We start from the raw sequence: 20100 nt of genomic DNA, 5'->3' as shown, positions 1-20100 counted from the left end.
GGTTTCACACTTAATATATCTGGTAACGCTTTTACGTAGTAGCCATTAGGGACCACTACAGAACATTTCACTTAATGTTATAGTTATTTAAACAGATGCATTATCTCCACGCAATGAAATTGCACGTCATTAATTCTGCAGTTCAGGATCTACAACAAACTACTGTGCTAAAGCAGCACTGGGAAATAGCTGTCATTTACCAATGAAATATTTCCATTTTGCGTACATATTCTAAAAACATACTGATAACTGCGACAGTTCTTTCGTTATGATGAAATTTAAGCAATTGTCTGAAAGCTATTGGATTAAGACAGAAACAAAAAACATTGAAAATGTCATTATCCAGATGTTCTCAGGACAAAGTTGGCAAAGCCAGGACATTATTCAGTTGCTCAGCACTTGGTTTCTTTATATTGGAAGAAAATGAGTTCCCCCGACATGCCACTTCAACTTACTTTTCCCAGGCTATAAAAATTTGAGAAATAAAACTGGCAACATTCAAAATGATTAGTTGTTGGATTAAGGCCAGCATTAAACTAAATAACAGTGAATAATATTTGCCAAGGAATACTTAGCTGGGTTAGCACAGGATTTTGCATCCATCAGACGCACCCAATGTCTCTCATTAAATTCATATCACAAATGCATTGAACAAGTTGACATGTGACTGATGAATTCACTTTCAAAGACAATAAGAATATAGACATGAAGTACAAATTGCGGAGGCTGTTCAATCCAACTTGTGTCTCCTTTCGGAGAATGTATTTTGCCCATCAACCAAGAAACAGGCCCAGAATTTTGTCCTGAATTATCACACCCAGAAAACAGTTCCAGGTTTTAATCACTCTGGGTAAAGTTAAGATATTTTCACAGCGCACATCTATTGTCACCCATAGTACAGTCTGTCTTTAAATGGTCATAAAACATTTACATATAGGGTGTCTGCTTTAACGTGCATTTCGTCAACACAAATTCACTGTTATGCAATTGATGAATTGGGCATGTTGTTTCTACATCATGTACGTTTAAAATGTGTTGACTGTAACCTGATTATAGCGCAATACTTTAAGCATTGTTTCTAAAGTGCAGTTTTTCTATAACACAGAATCGCACATGAACGCAGCCATCATGTTATAGAAGAACTGACTGTATTGCCTTTAACATCGTAAAATATTTCACATGAGAATACTCAAGAGCTCACAAGAGACGAGAGTTTCAACATCAGATAAGTTCAACCAAGATGGAAGCAACATTAATGTTGCATACAGGTGGAAGTAAGCATTGTATTAATACTGTGGTTATGTGGTCAGAAACACATTTTGGAGTCAAGCTCAACAGCAAGGCTGCAAATATCTTGCACACCTTAAGGTATTTGGCAGAAACCTGTGACAATGGTTTCAGACTTCCCAATGTTTAGGTGCACCAGATTTCTGCTCGGTGGTGACAATGGTCAAACTGTATGAGAAATTAGAGGTGGTGGAGGAATCCAATGAAATGGTGCTAAGATTGAGTAAAGCGTCATCAATGTAAATAAGTAACCTGTTGTATTTTTGGATGATATTACTGAGGGTAGCATGTAAATCAGAAACATAAAAATGAGGTAAGGGAAACTTCAGAGCTAAAAATTCAAGGATGGTAAGATGATTCTCTGACTATGAGCACATAAACGATGAAAGCCTGCTGAGATAGTTCAACCCAATTCATTCAGAGTCACTGAACAAGAACGGCCTGGCTAGCTGTGTGGGCAGTTATAGATAAGTTAAGAAGGGGGTGCAGTGATATTTCGTTGCAGCCACAAATCCACAATGACAATTGCCATTCACCTCAACCAATGGGCACTAATTGCCATTTCAGTACCCTGGCCAAGCTTGACATCCAATTAATTGGGAATCAAACTTGGAATTGGGGCATAAGGACTAACATGGATTTGGGAAGCGACAACACATTTAAATACTTGGTAGTCTGCAGGTACAGATTTCATGACAAACTGTGGAAAGGTAAAGTGCTGCTGGTTTACTTTGAAATGCTTTCCTACATTTGCAGTCTATTCGGCATTATAAACTTCAATGAAGTCTCCCTTCATTAAGCACTTTTCTAGAGTAAATTTAGGGGAGAAGAAATAGGAACTGGAGTAGGCTGTCAGCTCCTCAAGCCTGCTCCACCATTTAATCGTGTCATGGCTGAAAAAATGTTCTTCATGTACACCTTGGTGCTCTTTCCCCATAACCCTGTATTCTCTTACTGATCAAGAAACTCTCTCAGCCTTAACTACATACAAAGACTCTGCCACCACTGCTCTCTGTGGCAAGAAGTTCCCAAGGCTCTCACACCTTCTGAGAGAAGAAATTCCTCTTCACTGCAGTTTTAAATGGGAGCCCCTTTATTCTGAGACTACAGGCCTTGACTCTCCCATGAGAGGAAACATCCTCTCAGCTATAACAATCCTATATTTCAATGCGATCACCTCTAATCTGAACTTTGTTGCTTAAATCAGTCTTTAGTCCTCTCTCTGCACTGCTTGAAGGGTGAATGCTTCTTCGTGTCTCCATGATCAGAACTGATCGCTGTTATCAACTCCTCTTGAAGCACAGAATTACATGCTTCCAGTGTTAGGTTCTTTTATTCCTGAGGTTCTTACACACTTGATGCACCTGCAACACACCAACCTCTGTGAACAAGCAACCAAATTTATTAAATATAGTACAGTACAGGCTTTCAGGAGGAACCTTTAACACATCTCACAGAGCTTACAGGGTCGTGGCAAAGACTCTCTCTGAACAAAGGAAACAGTCTTTCCTTTATACAAAACTCTTAACATCACAGTTAGTATTGCCCAAAAGACAACCCTCAGCCATCCCCTCATAGTCACATGCCACTCAAGATACAATGCAGTGACCCACCCCACCTCCAGAAACAATGTAATGCAAATCATCCCTTAATGGTCAAATCCGTTACAAATAGTTGTTTGTAGCTATAGAAGAGTAGTCAAATTCCAACTGTAACCATCCCTGAATGGCAAGGAAATGGCCACATAAACAACCCACATTCCACCTATAAGACAAAGACACACCACCTTACACCGGGGATTCGATTTCTTGCAGGTCAGTACAGCAAATTAACTGTTGAATATCTCACCAGCACAATGGCATCAGACTTGCAAACCAACGTTTCAGCTCCGAATTTTGCATGCCTCTTCAGGTGTGGTAAGTCCACTACACATCTCGATCTTATGATTGTTTGCTAACTGCTTCTACATTATTCATATTCATTATTTTGGTAGCACCAATCAGCAACAGCTCATCTCAAAAGTTAGAAGTTACAGGTTCAAGCTTTACTTCGAAAGTCAAGATCTTGTTGTAGGTTGACACTTTAGTACAATACAGGATTGTTCTGCTCTATTTTCATTAAAGTAGTAAAGGCATTAAACCAAGACTCAATTTGCTCTCAGATGTATTTAAAAGGTCCCATAGAACTCTTTCCAAAAAAAAAGTTCTCCTGACGTGGAACTAAAACTCAATAGCACAGAAACACATCGCTTTAAGTTACTTGTTGTCGAGGAGGTCTTATTTGCCTACAAAGTGACAGTAATTAGCTTGCTATGAAAAACTTTCGGAGGTGCCCTGAGGAATTTAAAATACTTTTATCATGAAACTTTGCTTGCTCAATCTTGCAACAAGCAACATTGTACTGAACAGCATTGAGTTTTATAAGCTATAATGTTCATGCCAGCAAATTTTGTCCACATCCTTGTGACGTTCCTTATCTGATTTAGAAGGTTCAATTATCCCAGTAAACCATTAAATCCAGCCGACTTCCAACCAGTGAGGCTGAACCCCAGAACTCCATTTAAGAATTAACAGTGAACAGCCCGAACTGAGGCTTTTGACATCACTTCCTCTCTACTACCAAGGCCACCACCATAAAACCAACTACTGCTTGCCCAGCTACTCAAATTCTCAACCATGCCTTTGTCATCTCCATTTCTGATTATTCGTAGAGTGGCATCACATACACATATTTCATAACATTAGCTCAACCAACACTTACCTGTATCCTACACTGCTTGAATTTCAGCTTGCACCTCAATGATTTAGATTAGAGTGGTGCTGGAAAAGCACAGCAATTCAAGCAGCATTCGAGGAGCAGTAAAATCGACTTTTCAAGCAAAAGCCCTCCATTAGGAATAAGGGCTTTTGCCTGAAACGACGATTTTTCTGCTCCTCGGATGCTGCCTGAACTGCTGTGCTTTTCCAGCACCACTCTAATCTATACTCTGGTTTCCAGCATCTGCAGTCATTGTTTTTACCTAGTTGTATTTACCTCAATGATTTAGTTGGGCTACCAGTTTTCCTGCAGCTTACCACATATACTTGCATATAGGTCAATCTCATGTAGAAGTCAACCCCTTATTTTGGCCAAACAGTCTTCTATGATCGATATATTGTGTGTATAAGCTGAAACTAGTTCTTCACAGTTACAGATCAACATTTATGAGTCAGTGTGACTGCCTGTTGTGCTCCACTCCGGCTTTCCAGACTGCTGGCCATACCAATCCATTCCGCATCTTCCAGTCCACCTACTGTCACGCTCTGCTCTAGGTTTTCAGAATTACTGTAATGGTACAACTGTACATAGCGACCGCTGTATCTGCAGAATCGGTTTCCGTTACCCATGGTTTACTGTGGGCCAACATATTGGGAACGTTCCAGAACCGGGGGCTGCTGGGAAGGTAAATTTCCCATTTTATCTATTTTGTAGATTAATATTCATCTCCTCGAAAACAACACCATGTGTATAAGTCAACCCTCTAATTTCAGATTTAGAAACAGTCTTCAAAATTCAACCTGTATATGAGTATATGGTAATTTAAAATTGCCACCCCGATGTTTAAAAATTTCCATCATTTCGCTCCTTATCTCTCAAGTTCATCCAGTGCCACAATGGTACAAAATTGTGACAGCTACTAAATCATAATTGAAGGAGTTTAGTTTAATTTATGTTATGGTTCGTGCTTGCGCAGTTGACTTGTGATTCTTCTGAAACACCTTTCCCTTAAAAAGAAATACTGACACTAAAATAATGAGAAATAAAGTTTCCAAGAAAGTGAAGTGAGGAATATTATGTGGGTCATGAAATCTATTCTTGATGGGAGTACAGCCTAATTCCTCAAGTCATACATCTAGATCAATTTTCAAATTACTATCATTTTGTTGGTACAGCAGGCTGCACAAAAATAGATAAAATAAGAACATAAATAAATGTATGATATGTTACACAAATTGGAAAATGCCACCACCAAATCCGGATGGATGGTGATATAAGACAACCAACTTGGAGGCACATTCTCCTTTTCTGTTCCATGTTATTTGTAAAGTAAGACGATATAATTACCATGATCAAACTAATGAACATTATGATGATTACATTGTCACAGCTATTTAATGAGATGTTTATGGTAGCTAACTAACTTCAGCATCCTGTCTGTAAATACTGTATCTAGTTTAATACTCAAATAAAGCAAAATACTGTGAATGCTGCATCTGTGAAATAAGTACAGAAGGTTCTTCTTGAAAAACTCAGCAGGTCTGGCAGCATCTGTGGAGACACAAATAGAGACAACATTTCAAGTCTAGTATAACTCTTCTTTGGAACTGAAAGGAGTTAGAATTTTGTTTCATATATGCTCCTGACAGGGGGAGGAGGTGAAAGTGAAACAGATGGTGAAGTTACTGTGAGTGAAGGAGTGGAAAAATCAAGGCTATTGATGCCAAGATGGTAGCTTTTGATAAAGAGATCAAATGCAGGTAAATGGCCAGAAGGGGAAGCACTGGAGAGAGGTGACACAGTCCATGGAGCGGGGGAAAGGATTCTTGTCCAAAGAGATGGACACAGAGGTAAATGTGACTGAAAAAAACCATGTCATGTTTGAAATTAATCAACTTGAGGGCATTAAGGTATAAAACTAAGTCAGGATATGGTTTGACAAACGATTGCTAAGTACCTGCCTTCAGACAGAGTACTCAAGAAGAAAGATTGTTTGTATGGATATGTACACAACAGTGCATGCAGGCAGGGAACTCTGTAGCGTAGATATCAAGAACTAGTGCAGTTTATAGAGTTAAACTTGCTAGAAATTATCACTGGCAAGACTGAAGTAACCCAGCATCACCAATACCACCACAAGTCATGGATTCTGATTTCATAAAACGCGTTGGCCATGCCCTTATCTAAATCTTGATGATACTTAAATTTAACATGCTACTAGGCTATAACATAATTTACAAGATTTAAGATTTTTCATAGCTATAATGTCACCTACTTCTGTCATGGAACTGATTGCTAAGAACATTATAGATATCTTCACCATAGTACTCCAGTTCTCTTTGCTATTTTTCAGCTCAAGGTCAAATGCGAATCTGTCTGCCTTATTATGATCCCAGCTGATGGTACCATTGGACAAGTCATGTCCAAGAATGAAACCTGGCTTGATTAGATTAAATTTTGTAATTGGTTAGTCAGCAAAATATATTAGATTAGATTACTTACAGTGTGGAAACAGGCCCTTCGGCCCAACAAGTCCACACCGACCCGCCAAAGCGCAACCCACCCAGACCCATTCCCCTACATTTACCTCTTCACCTAACACTATAGGCAATTTAGTGTGGCCAATCCACCTAACCTGCATATTTTTGGATTATGGGAGGAAATCGGAGCACCCGGGGAGTCAAGGGGAGAACGTGCAAACTCCACACACACAGTCGCCTGAGGCAGGAATTGAACCCAGGTCTCTGGCACTGAGAGGCAGCAGTGCTAACCACTGTGCCGCCCATATTCATCCAAGGCTGCACAAAACTATGTTGCAAAAAAAAATTAAACAAATCAAGCTTGGTTATTTATAAATAAGCAATTAAGATCATAATAGAAACAAAATTTCAACTGGTTTCCTAAACTGTCCTTTTACAGATGTTCAATCCCACTCCTGAATTCCAATTCTTGAATTTCTTACTTAACTGACTCTTTTTAATTCTCTCCATCAGTGGGTGAGTTTTAAGATTTCCATATCTGCTTGTAAGAACATTGTTCAATTTTGATGGTCTAAATTTCTTTTCAGTTCTGAAAACCTAGAAATTCCAAAAACTAGAACTCTTCTGCCACAAAGAAATTCTTCTCCTAAACTTCTCAACTGATTCTCCTGCAAGAAGGAAGCCGTTCTCCCTTCTGAACTGAATATTTATCACAGCTTGCATTCTATCCTTAAATTGCATTATGTTGTGAAAGTTGAAAGAGTTCAGAAAAGATTTACAAGGATTTTGCCAGGGTGGAGGATGAGAGCTATAGAGAGAGACTGAATAGACTGGGGCTGTTTTCCCTGGAGCATCAGAGACTGAGTGGTGACCTTACAGAGGTTTATAAAATCATGAGGGGCTTGGATAGGGTAAATAGACAATGTATTTTCCCTAGGGGAGTCCAGAACTTGAGGGCATGAGTTTAGAATTAGAGGAGAAAAATTTAAAAGGGACCCAAAGGGCAATTTCTTCTCGCAGAGGGTGGTGTATGTATGGAATGAGCTGCCAGAGGAAGTTGAAGAGGCTGGTACAAGTACAACACTTGAAAGGCCTCCGGATGGGAATATGAATAGAAGGGTTTAATGGGATATGGGCCAAGTCCTGGTAAATAGAACTAGATTAGATCAGGATATCTGGTTGGTATGGATGGGTTGGACTGAAGGGTCTGTTTCCATGCTATACATCTCAATGACTCTAAACTGAAACAAATCTGGGCTAACACTTCAATGAAGGATAGAGGGAGGTCACTGTGTTGCCAAATATGTCAAATTTTCAGACGATGCATTAAAATGAAGCTCCATCTGCTGCTCTGACAAATGCAAAAGATCCAACTGCATTATTCAAAGAAGTTAAGTGTCTGCTTATTGCCCAGTTTTCCTTAATCAACTATCACTGTCACAACGAGATCATCCTGTTTTCATTAATTTTATCAAAAGAAAAATGAAGCAGATCAGACAGCATTTGCAGAAAAAAAATGTTTAAAGTTGATGTCCTAACATCTAGATACTGTTCTGATAAAACGTTGTTCCCCTACAATGTTCATTGGTTTGTTGTTTTTGAATTCTTCCATTTAATAATTGGCTGCACCATCAATTATAACATTACCAAAACAAATTAATTGGTTGTAAGGTGTTTTCCAATGTTCTAAGAACACAAGAAATATAAAGAAGTGTGTTTCTGGTTCAGCTATTTTTGCATAGTGTAAATTTAACTGAGTACCAACTATAATGCTCAGTAGTTAAGCTCCACTCAGGAAACATTGCACTTTGATCAATAAACGAAGGAAGTTTCTTTCTTCACACAAATGGGACTTTTCCCTCAAAAAAATGGCCAACTGATTTGGCATTTGTTACTTTTTGTATCGCAAAAGGTCCAATCACATAAAAGTTTAAGTAGCAGCCTAGATGTCTGGGATAATCTTTTGCAAGGATAAGTTATCCACAGATTTCCCTCTTGTGAAGGATAGGTAAAGAACAGTTTCATTCCACAGACAAGAAGGAACTGCCAGCGCAGGACCCACGTAATTTAATACACAGTTGTTCTGACTATATTGTACCCTCAATAAGAGCTCCTCTGCCTTAAATCCAAGGCATGCACTTGAAACCCTAAATGAAATTTAAAATCAACTTGCTTTTATTCTTACAAGCATAATGGCACCAGATAGAAAGATATTGTGAAACAGATTTGAAAATATGTGCTGAAATGCACAGAAAATCAGCTTTCAAAATAAACATTAGTTCACCAGTATGTTACTTTATTCACACATATAATAAATAAAAATAAATTAACCTGACAATCAAAACTTTATAATGATACTCAACTAATCCACAGGTCAGGTCACCTTTCAAAAAGGGTGAGCAAAAAAATACAATAACCAGTTTTTTAAAAAAAAAACAAGCTGGGGGTTTGAAAAACATCCATGTTGTCCATCAGTCAAGTCCTAAAGTGCTGACTTTTTTTTACACCTTAAATCATAGCCTGCAGCTATCTGACTTAGTATCCTACATTTCACTCTAGTGAGCCTGGGTATGTCTCATGCAGCTTATGTCTTCACCATCCTATCATGGAGTGTGGACCATTATCATTATACTGGTCCATTTTTCTTCTCAGTTAAGAATCTTCAGAAAATAAGCATGGTTTGGAAAGACAGTAATTCCTCCTAGTTGAGATAGCATAAAACAAAAGATATGTACAACTACACAAGATTCTTTCAATCGCACATTAGAGGGTTCTATAAAATATCAACATTGCTGAATGCTAAGTCTCAACATGTTTCAATGCACTATTGAAAGGTTTTCCCATGCACAAGAATGAACTCATTAAATAAAACATTAGGTTTTAATTAAATCAAATCAAGTCTAAACTAGCTCTTGTACAACTTGTGTTGATTGATTAAAATCTGTTCACCCATGAGAAAGGGTTTCTATGGAGATTAGCAAAAGTAACCACAGTACATTCTATTCTCACAAACCCTTCGGCGCTTCAACTACATATCATGTTCGAAACTTCTGACTTCAGATCTTGATTGGCAATGAAATAGATTAATGGAGCAGCAGATTTTAAATTGTGCAGCTCACATCTGGTAGTCAATAGTAGTGATACTCAGCACCCTCATTAAAAGTATTTAAAGCTATCTACAAAACTTGTTGATTTTATCAATCTAGCATCAACAAAACTAATGACTACATTTTTCTTTTCAAAAACAAAACAATGTCAGCATCTTATGTTGCAATTAATGTAGATAGCTTGGCACAGACTTGATGGGCCTCTTCTGCGCTGTTTGACTCTGATGGATACACAGGACAGCAAATTGAATAGGTTGATGGATGGGAAAACTTCACAATGACGTTTTCAGTCATCAGCAAATGTGCAAAGTGAGAAACAGATTCTGGTACAACTGCCACATGAGAACTTGTCAGGTTTCACTGCTTTTGACATTGACTTCTGTTGCCAAGCCGCTGTACACACCAATAGTCACAATGGCATTTATGAACTATGTTACCATTTTCTTCCACCTTCAGGTTGGTATCGCTCTGATGGATAAAAATGTCTGGAATCATGATATTATGCTTGCAAGCATTCTTGAATCAGAGCTTTGCATAGAGTTTTGGTCACTTGGATACCAGTTACCTCATCATTTGACACAGTCTTCCAGCCTGTGAGTATGCCTGAGCCAACTAAATTGTCTCTGTTTGAGAAGTGACAAAATATTTGCAAAGTTTGCCTTGGTGAGAACAGTTTTAACTGCAATTTTGCCCTTCCACAAGATGCCCATAATGTGCTACTAAAAGTGAGCTTCACTTCTTGATAACTAGAAATATTTCGTATTTCACAGTTACATTAGTGAGTTTTGAGAAGATTTGTAGTTCATACACTAAAACAGCAGCGAATGAACTTAGAAGAACCTATCAGACAACAAGCAAAACGAATGTCATTTACAAAATACCTTGCAAGAACTGTAACAAAGACTACATTGGACAAACAGACAGAAAACTAGCCACCAGGATAAATGAACATCAACTAGCCACAAAAGGTCATGACCCACTATCACTAGAATCCTTACATAAATGACACCACTTTGACAGGGACAACACATCCATCTTGGATCAAGCCAAACAGAGACTTGCATGCGAATTCAGAGAAGTATGGTATTCCAACTGGAACACTATCAACAAACACATTGATGTGGACCCCATCTGCCACCCTCTGAGAAAAAGAACAGAAAATTACATCATCAACCCAAGGAAACCTAAACTCATAAATACAAAGGAGAACATTACACTAGTGCTTCACTGGAGGCTCTCTGATGATGTTACCTACTTTGGTGACAAAACGTCTCAAGAGCAAACTTACATCCAGACATTCACAGCTGTATATCAAGGAGTTGAAACACAGGTTTCAACCAATATTTTGGTCCTAAGAGTCAGGCTGATGTTATTCCATGCATGCTTAATGTGTCTGCTAAAGATGGAAAGTCACGTTACCTGTGAGTAGAGTCATAGAGATGACTTTCACCCTAAACCTATGTCCTCTAGTTCTGGACTCTAGACCTTGTCTATTTAGCCTATCCATGCCCCACATGATTTTATAAACCTCTATAAGATCACCCCTCAGCCTCCAATGCTCCAGGGAAAACATCCCTAGCCTTTGCAATACCTCTCCCTATAGCTCAAATCCTCCAATCCTGGCAATATCCTTGTAAAACATTTCTGAACCCTTTCAAGTTTCACAACATCCTTCCGATAGGAAGGCGACCAGAACTGCACACAATATTCTGAAAGTGGCCCAACCAATGTCCTGTAGAGCTGCAACATATATCAAATTCTGACACAAGAGAGAGATTACTTCTCACCACTATCCCAAGGTAGCAGAATATGGCATTGAGAAATGAATTTTGGTTATACTACTCAGGGAGTCACAAAATATAACCATACACAGTAAATGAACACAGAGATCACACCACACTAAGAGTTAAGCCTTTGGGCTGTATTCTAATATTATTCTCTCATGCTGAAAATGAAGAATCACAGCTTTAAGCTATTCCAAAGAAATTGAAGTTGAACCATATGTCCATGCCTCTAACATACACAAAATACAAATATTCCAGTATTAACATATTGCTGAAATTTTAGACAGAATATTTCTCCAATATTTAAGTTCCAGAACAGGGTGCAATGCCCACATCAACTACTAAACTTTAAATATCGAAAAAAATAAACAAGTCAAATTTTTGTTTAAGAAATTAATTATGAAGCTGAAAAGGGCAATAATTTTAACAAAACACATTGTTGGTAACCTCTTCAGAATCTCTAAGTTAGACGATCAGTATTGTGATTCAGAGTGGTCCTTGAAGTTCTGTGAGACTACTTCTTCACACGACATATATGGAGGGATGTTGGTCCTTGGGATTGGCACTTGCATTTATAAGGCAATTAGTAAGGATGTTTGAGGCCTTTTATACCCCATCTCTTTCTTTGTAAACTACCTTCCATTAGACTCTTGAATTACTTGAGCCAAAACAGCTTTGTTAATTTTTCATGCTCTCTTCAATATTTATTTGACCTTTGGTTCTTCCCATTCTTTCTTGGAAAAACATTTAGACTCATCTGAAGACACTTTTTTTAAATGTAGATTTTGCGAAGAATAGAAGTTACAACTATTTATAAATAATCAGGGATTGTTAGCATTTAAAGAAGAAATTAACACAGTAATTAAATAACAGTACTATGCCATAAAATTTCATCATTTTAACAAAATCAAATTTTGTTGTATATCAAGAAGAATTAAACAACGCATGCACTATTAATATGACAGATTACAAAGATATGTTATCAGCTCAATTTTCAATTACACCTACTATCCACAAAGAGTTCCCTTATCTTACAAAGTCTTCAAATTTGATTAATTTTTCCTGGTACCAACTGAAAAGGTGTACCACAGGTCTCCAGAATTCACTCTCATTTCAGCACTGCAGTCTACCAAATTACACATTTTCTATGGGGGAGCCTACCAACAGCTTTTGACCAAGTGATCCTTCAATTCCTTTACCAAACTCTCAATTCTGGATTCCTCAGCCCTAGCATTAAACCATAAGATATATGAGCAGAAGTAGGCCATTCAGCTCTTTGAGTCAGTTCAACCATTTAAATGAAATCCTAGATCTCAATTCCACCCTCCTGCCTGATGTGCATCACTCTTGATTCCCTTACTGATTAAAAATCTATCTCAGCCTTGAACATCCTTAATGACTCAGCCAGGAAAACCTTAAGGAACTCCACACATTCTTAATAACTTAGGCTTGCAGTGATTCCTTACATACTTTAAAACTACTTGACTCTATATGAATATATGGCCGCGCGGTGGTTCATTGGTTACACTGCTGCCTCACAGCCCAAGGGACCCGGTTGAATTCCAGCCTTGGGTGACTCTCTGCTTGGAGTTTGCACATACATCCTGTGTCAGTGTAGATTTCCTCCAGGTGCTCTGGTTTCCTCCCACAATCCAAAGATATGCAGGTTAGGTGATCTGGCCACACTAAATTGCCCATAATGTTCAGGGATGTGTAAATTAGGTGCATTGGTCAGGGGGAAAATATGGGATAATAGAGGAGGTGAATGGGTCCGGGTGGGTTATACTTCAGAGGGTTGGTGTGGAGTTGTTGGGCCAAAGGGCCGGTTTCCACACTGTAGGAATTCTATGACAGTCTCGCAGGAGCTGCAGCTGGGCGCACTTCCTGCAGGTGTAGTCATCAGGGACGATGGAAGTCTCTCTGAACACTCACATTCTACAGGAGGAAGATGCAACTGCCCCAACTACCATCTGAACTGACATTGGGCGGTAGAGTAACTCAGTGGTTAGCACTGTTGCCTCATAGCATCAGGGAACTGGGTTTGATTCCTGCCGAGGGTGAATGTCTATGTGGTGTTTGCACATTCTCCCACTGTCTGCGTGGGTGTCCTCCAGGTGCTCCGGTTTCCTCCCACAATCCAAAGTGTCAGGTGAATTGGGGAGAAAGTGAGGTCTGCAGATGCTGGAGACCAGAGCTGAAAATGTGTTGCTGGAAAAGCGCAGAAGGTCAGGCAGCATCCAAGGAACAGGAAATTCGACGTTTCGGGCATAAACCCTTCATCAGGAATCAGGAATCCTGGTGTCAGGTGAATTGGCCATGCTAAAATTACCATTGTGTTAGGTGCATTAGTCGGGGTAAATGTTGGGTAGGGGAATGGGTCTGGGTTAGTTAATCTTCGGAGAGTTGGTGTGGACTTGGTGGACCTTGGGGCCTGTTTCCGTACTGTAGGGAATCTAATCTGTCTGTTTCTGTCATCACTCCAAAGATTATGACACCATATCATTCCATATGAATAAGCAAAAATGTTCTCCAAATTAACAGACAAATGGCGTTGGTGTGGGAGAAAAGCAAATCACTTTGCCTGCCCACCACTTGCTCACCAAAGAGAGCCCCCCCCCCCATAATGCCACTGGCACCTCAACTTGATCACAGTCCGCTCAGGAACTAACAGTGAAACGATGCATTACCCAAGTAGTTTCCTGACTGAAGGATAAAATCTTCGAGTAAAAAGTGAGGTCTGCAGATGCTGGAGATCAGAGCTGAAAATGTGTTGCTGGTTAAAGCACAACAGGTCAGGCAGCATTCAAGGAACAGGAAATTCGACGTTTCGGGCAAAAGCCCTTCATCAGGAATGGATACAGAAAATGGATAAGGATGAGGAGAGAAATATATCTCCAGTGGTGGGGTCAGTTTATAAGTGGCGGAGGATGATGCGATGTATACGGAGGTTGGTGAGGTGGAAGGTGATGACCGGGGGATCTGTCCTTGTTGTAGTTGGAGGGGTGGGGTTCAAGGGCGGACGTGCAGGAAGTAGATGAGATGCACGGGTGGGCATTATTGACTACGTGGGAGGTGAAATTGCAGTCTTTAAAGGAGGCGGCTATTTGGTGTGTTCTGTGGTGGAATTTGCCCTTCTGGGAACAGATGCGGCAGAGGCATTGGGAATAGGGGTTAGCGATTTTACAGGAGGCAGGGTGGGAGGTGGTATAGTCCAGGTAGCTGTGGGGGTCAGTGGGTTTGGAGAAGATGTCAGTGTTGAGTTGGTCACTGTTGATGGAGGTGAAGAGATCCAGGAAGGGGAGGGAAGTGTCTGAGATGATCAAGGTGAACTTAAGGTCAGGGTGGAATATGTTGGTGAAGTTGACGAACTGTTCAACCTCCTCGTGGGAGGACAAGGTGGCGTCGATACAGTCATCAATGTAGCTGAGGAAGAGGTGGGGAATGGTGCTGGTGTAACTGTGAAAGATGCGACTATTCCACCTTACCCTATCAAGAACTCTACCCTAGGGATCTATTGAAGCCAGGATACTTCAGTTTCTGTAGATTAGCTAAACCTCCTGTTACAATTGTTAACTGACAGATACTGCCGGACAAGTAACTGTTTTCTATTAACTGCAATTGAAACTGCATTGTCTTGTAATTAACGGTGCACTGCTGTAACTCTATAAAACTGACCGTACCTACTGCTCGGGGAGGAGAATCCTTGATTTAACTATGCAAAGTGTCTGTTTTGTATCAGTCCAGTCAATTTCTCTTCCCACAATATCGTGAGAAATAAATCAGTGTTCGTTCATTTCACAAGATCCGTGTGTGGCCTCTATTTGTAATTGGACAATTCTTCGTCAGTTGGTTGCACAAAAACATTAGTTTTCTACCCCAGTCCTAACTCTTCAATCAGAATGAATCTGGTTGAATGAGAGTTATACCAAAACTCCAAATCCTACATCTCACTGGAATCAGCACTGGCACTGACAATGAGCGATGTTAAGTTTTTCAGGCAATATTAGAAATCTCCTGATAAACAAACATTCTTTTCATACTTTGTAATCAAATATTTGAACTTTTAGCAAGTTAGAAGGTTCTACCTCCTAAAGAACAACAGGATGTTTTGAGATTGTCTCTCATTATGAAATTGTGTCTGCAATTCAGGAAGAATGGATAATCAAGCAAAACATGCAGTTCAAAAATTGCTTTCCCATAAGCTGTTAATAAAACAGCCGCCAAATACCTTTATCAAATAAAGCCTTAAATCATCAAACCATTAAAGAAAGGAAGTCTCGATACATATAATCAGTAAATGTAGGAGTCACGACATTTCTTCTTTCCCACATTCACAGCACAGTAAATAGATTTGCGTTTTTTGGGCCACTATGTTCTTAATCTTCAAACATTAATTTGACAAATCTTTATGAAAATATACTAATTTTCAATAGTGTTGTAAATGTAGCACCCACTGTAGTAACAAATCAAGAAAGCCTCAGATTTAATCCCATGTCAGTAATTAGGTTGGAGCAGGGACATGAGTAAGGCACTAAAGTTGTCCTCAGCAAGACAGATATAGGCAAAGAAATGTCAGGATTCCTGATCATCATCCACTCACTGATTAGTTGTAGACATCTAGCAAGGACAGCTGTGAGATTTTGCTTCCTAATTCCATTTTATCTCACATAAGAAAGTAGTTGCTTGGATGAGCTGTTCAAAAATGATTATTGCCTCCAGAAACATGTCCTGGCACAATTTTGGCTCCTCAGTAGATGACAGAAAGGAGAAATGTAAGGGACTAGGTGTTATAGCAGGTTAGGCAATAGATTTTCTGCAACAAATTCAAAACCAGTAGACATTAGCCAAGTAAATCTATCCTTTCAGAGCTGAGCTTTTGAATTTAGGAAATCTCAATCAGTTTGAAGTGACAATAAGTGATAATCTCAGCCAAGGGGCAGTTGCAGGAGAAATTAACAAATTGCACAAATGTTAAAGAAATTGCAATTTGGAGACTCATGTAATTTAATGGCTAATTATGCTGTGCTTGGGGTTGCTTGATGTTGAAGCTGGATAATTAATTAAGGGGAGAAAATACAGAAGTTCCCAAGCAGTGACATCCTTTAGAATTTAAAACAGATGGAGGAAATGCATAGCTTTTGAAAAATAAGTTGCTGGCATTAATGTGACCCTTGAGCAGGAATGATCAGAATCACTTCAATGGAAAAAGGCAGACTTCTACAGTTGCTCTGAGGAGTTAATAACAAAAGAGGCAAACTAGTAAACATTTTTGGTGAAATATGGGACACCTTGTTTGGTAACAAACAGCAAAATAGAAAAACATATCCTGACCTCAGTTTGTCAAACAAATGATACTCAGTAACTAAGTTATACAAATGGCAGAGATCATAAACCTTGAGATGTGCAGGAATAAATGAATCATGCTAGACTTTCTTACCAAGCAATGAAGTCATAAGATATCAGTGTTTCAATATTCTTTTCTCAAATTACATTTCACTAGATTTATGGTGCAGGCCAATAAGTGATAATTACTATTGGTTACCATACTTGAGAGCTGCATTATTGCTGGCACTCAAACAAAACACAAGTTTTTTTGCTGCAGTATTTTATTTCTTTATTTTTAAATGCTTTCCCATGATATGTTGACCCAAAGAGTAATCAAATTTTCTCAAAATGGTCAATGACTTTACTCACTGAAGAGACATAATCTGAAACTCCAATTTTAAATTTGACTTTTAAAAATAGTAATAGATAATTGAAACAAGCTCTGCATGTCAAGGTCAACAATATTGTGTAGATGCAAATGTAAAACCTAATGTATCACCCAAACATTCTTTCAAATGTTCTTTCATTTTTCAGAAGTCTGTTGATCATTATTCTCAAACACGCACGTTACAAATGTTATGCAGCTTGAACACTAAGTATATGAGTCAAATAATAAGCCTTTCTGAATAGACATCTGCAGAAATTAGATTTTTAAAAATTAGATGTTAAAGTTGTACTTCAGATACATTTGAAATCAGTGTAACATGCTCATGCATTAATTTGTGAAATTAGATACTATGAATTTAGGAGTTTCAATGCGAAATGGAAACAGTCGAAAGATATTTCCTACAGCAGTACTATTACTTTTTTAAGACCAACTGTCAAGAACTCCAGTAAAGTTATCAAATCATGAACAGCCCTCTCTGCTATTCACCAGGACCATGAATGATCTAAATTCGCCCCTTACACACTTTGTCAACAAAATTTGATTTATATGGAATTTAAATTTTCATTTAAAATTGCTAATTGGATTACAATTTTTATTTCAAAATGTGTTCCATACTTCCACTGCACCATTTATGAAAAAAAAATTTCACAAATTCTCCCCTGAAGGGCATGGCTTTATTTTAAGGTTGTGCCACTTGTCTTATGTTTCTCACCATTGAAATAAAGCTTTTTTCCACTGTTCAAACAAATTCCTTCCAAAATTAGAAGAAACCTCCCTTAGATCGCTATTTGTCTTCAATTCAAATCTCGGAAATCAAAATTTCACCACATAACTCATGGAAATCCATATTAACACATGCTTATCTACAACTCTGGTTACTTTCCTAAAAAAAACACCTAAAGCACTCAGTTAAATCCATAATTGATGGTAAAGTGACTAAGTTCCTCATCATAGATGTCAGACTAATAGTCATATGGTTTCCTGGCTTTGCTCTGCATCTCCGTCATATGCACCTCTCTCTTAATTGAGTTACATTTGCAAGTTTTCGATTAAACAGAGATGATTCCCAAATATGGATAAACCACCTGCAATTTCCTTATCTATTTTCTTTCAAACCACTGAGTAGAAAACATCTAACTCAACAGGAATGTGGAAATTTTTAGTGCTATATTTTTTCTTGCTTACTTTTAAATTTAGTGAGATCTGGTCCTTTGCTTATTATTCCTTTCATTGCAAAATCATGTTTATTACCTTCTTCCCACATCATGGAGCTAGAAACAAAGTTATCATTCAACAAATCTTCCACTTGTATATAATAGGTATTTATTTTCAAATTATTTTCAACCATTCTTTTTCTTTTTATATGAAATAGTGAGCCCTTGTGCTAATTTTGACCTCTTTTCAATATAGTTTCTTGTAGCAGTTAATATATCTTATTGTCCAACTGCTGTTCTTTGTAGTTTCCATGCTTTTTTTGCATTATTTGCAGCTCATGCTTCATCTTATGTTATCTTTCACCTCTTTTGTAACCAATGTTTGTCTGGTTTGCTGTGTGAAGCTCTTATCCTCTCGAGGCCATTCTGGTTCGGTGTTAAGTTTAAAAGAAAGGTTTTGAAGACCACCCATTGTTCAGATTTTGATCCGTAAACAATGAGCCTGTGTCACATTTCATTAAAGTAACCCTGATCAAAATCATCAGTAATTTTGTTACATTACTCCTTTTCAGTAGAATTCAACCATTTTATGATGTGGTACATAAGACATTTTTAACAAGCAAGACAGCCTCACTGCTCGCTATTCTTTCCAATATAACCTGCACTCTTTTTAGATCCAGAACTATCTGGAAAAGAATCAAGAAATTCTCAAGCACAGAGAGCAGCTACTCTGTACATCCCAATTGAAATCCCCAGCTCATTAAAACTCCGTCTTTCCTACAAGCCAGCAAATTTTAGAATGAATAAACTGTCTATTCACTGACTTTATCAAAAAGCTTCTGATTAGCTCTTAGCATGGCCTGGAACAGGTGGTTCAGAAGTGCAAAACACCAGCATCCGAGAGAAAGAGGGTCCTGAGCTTACTGTCACCAACTGTGGAATTTTTGTCCTGGTCAATAGTTAGCAATCCGGATTGACGTAGACAGGATGAGAGTCACAGCCCTTGACATCAATGCCACATTCGATTGAGTGTGGCATCAAGAAGCCTGAGCAATATTGGAATCAATGGAAATGGGGTGGGAGAGGGAGGATTCTCCACTGTTTGGAGTCATACCTGGCACAAATGAAGAGGGTTGTAGTCTTGGAGGTCAGTCACGTCAGCTCCAAGACATCGCTGCACTATTCTGATGGTAGCCTTTTATGGCCAATCACCTTTAGCTGCTGCATCGATGACCTTCTCTCCATCATTAGATCAAATGTGGAAATGCTCACTGATGACTATACAATGTTCAGTACCATTTGCAATTCCTCAGATACTGAAGCAGTCTATGTTCAAATGCAATATGATCTGGTCACTATCTATCAAACCATCAGACAAAGCTGGGGGGGTCACAGTAGTAGCTTGGCAGACTGGCCGCTACATCGCTGAAGCCAGGCGCCAACTCGAAAACACCTCCTCCTACTGCCCCCTCGACCACGACCTCACCTCCCATCACCAAAACATCATCTCCCAGACCGTAAACAACTTCATCGCCTCGGGATCTCTCTCCCACAGCTTCCAACCTCATAATTCGGGAACTCCGCCCCAATTCTACCCAAGATTCACAAACCCGACTGCCCTAGCCAATGCATTGTCTCAGCCTGCTCCTGCCCCACCGAACTCATTTCCATGTCCCTTGATACTGTCCTATCCTCCGATCCAGGAACTCCCCACATACATTCGGGACACCACCCACGCCCTCCACATCCTCAAAGACTTTTGTTTCCCTGGCCCCCAGTGCCTCATCTTCACCACGGACACCCAGTTGCTCCATTCGC

At 39.0% G+C, this 20100-nt stretch overlaps 1 protein-coding gene across 1 annotated transcript in view; it reads right to left on the bottom strand.

Annotated features, from left to right (window-relative positions):
- agpat5 (1-acylglycerol-3-phosphate O-acyltransferase 5 (lysophosphatidic acid acyltransferase, epsilon)) overlaps positions 1-20100 on the bottom strand; it is a 101013-nt gene that overhangs the window by 16400 nt on the left and 64513 nt on the right. The window lies entirely within an intron of this gene.

The sequence above is a fragment of the Hemiscyllium ocellatum genome, chromosome 3 (assembly GCF_020745735.1).
Source record: "Hemiscyllium ocellatum isolate sHemOce1 chromosome 3, sHemOce1.pat.X.cur, whole genome shotgun sequence".
Lineage (NCBI taxonomy): Eukaryota > Metazoa > Chordata > Chondrichthyes > Orectolobiformes > Hemiscylliidae > Hemiscyllium > Hemiscyllium ocellatum.
This window is presented reverse-complemented; position numbering and strand designations above follow the sequence as displayed.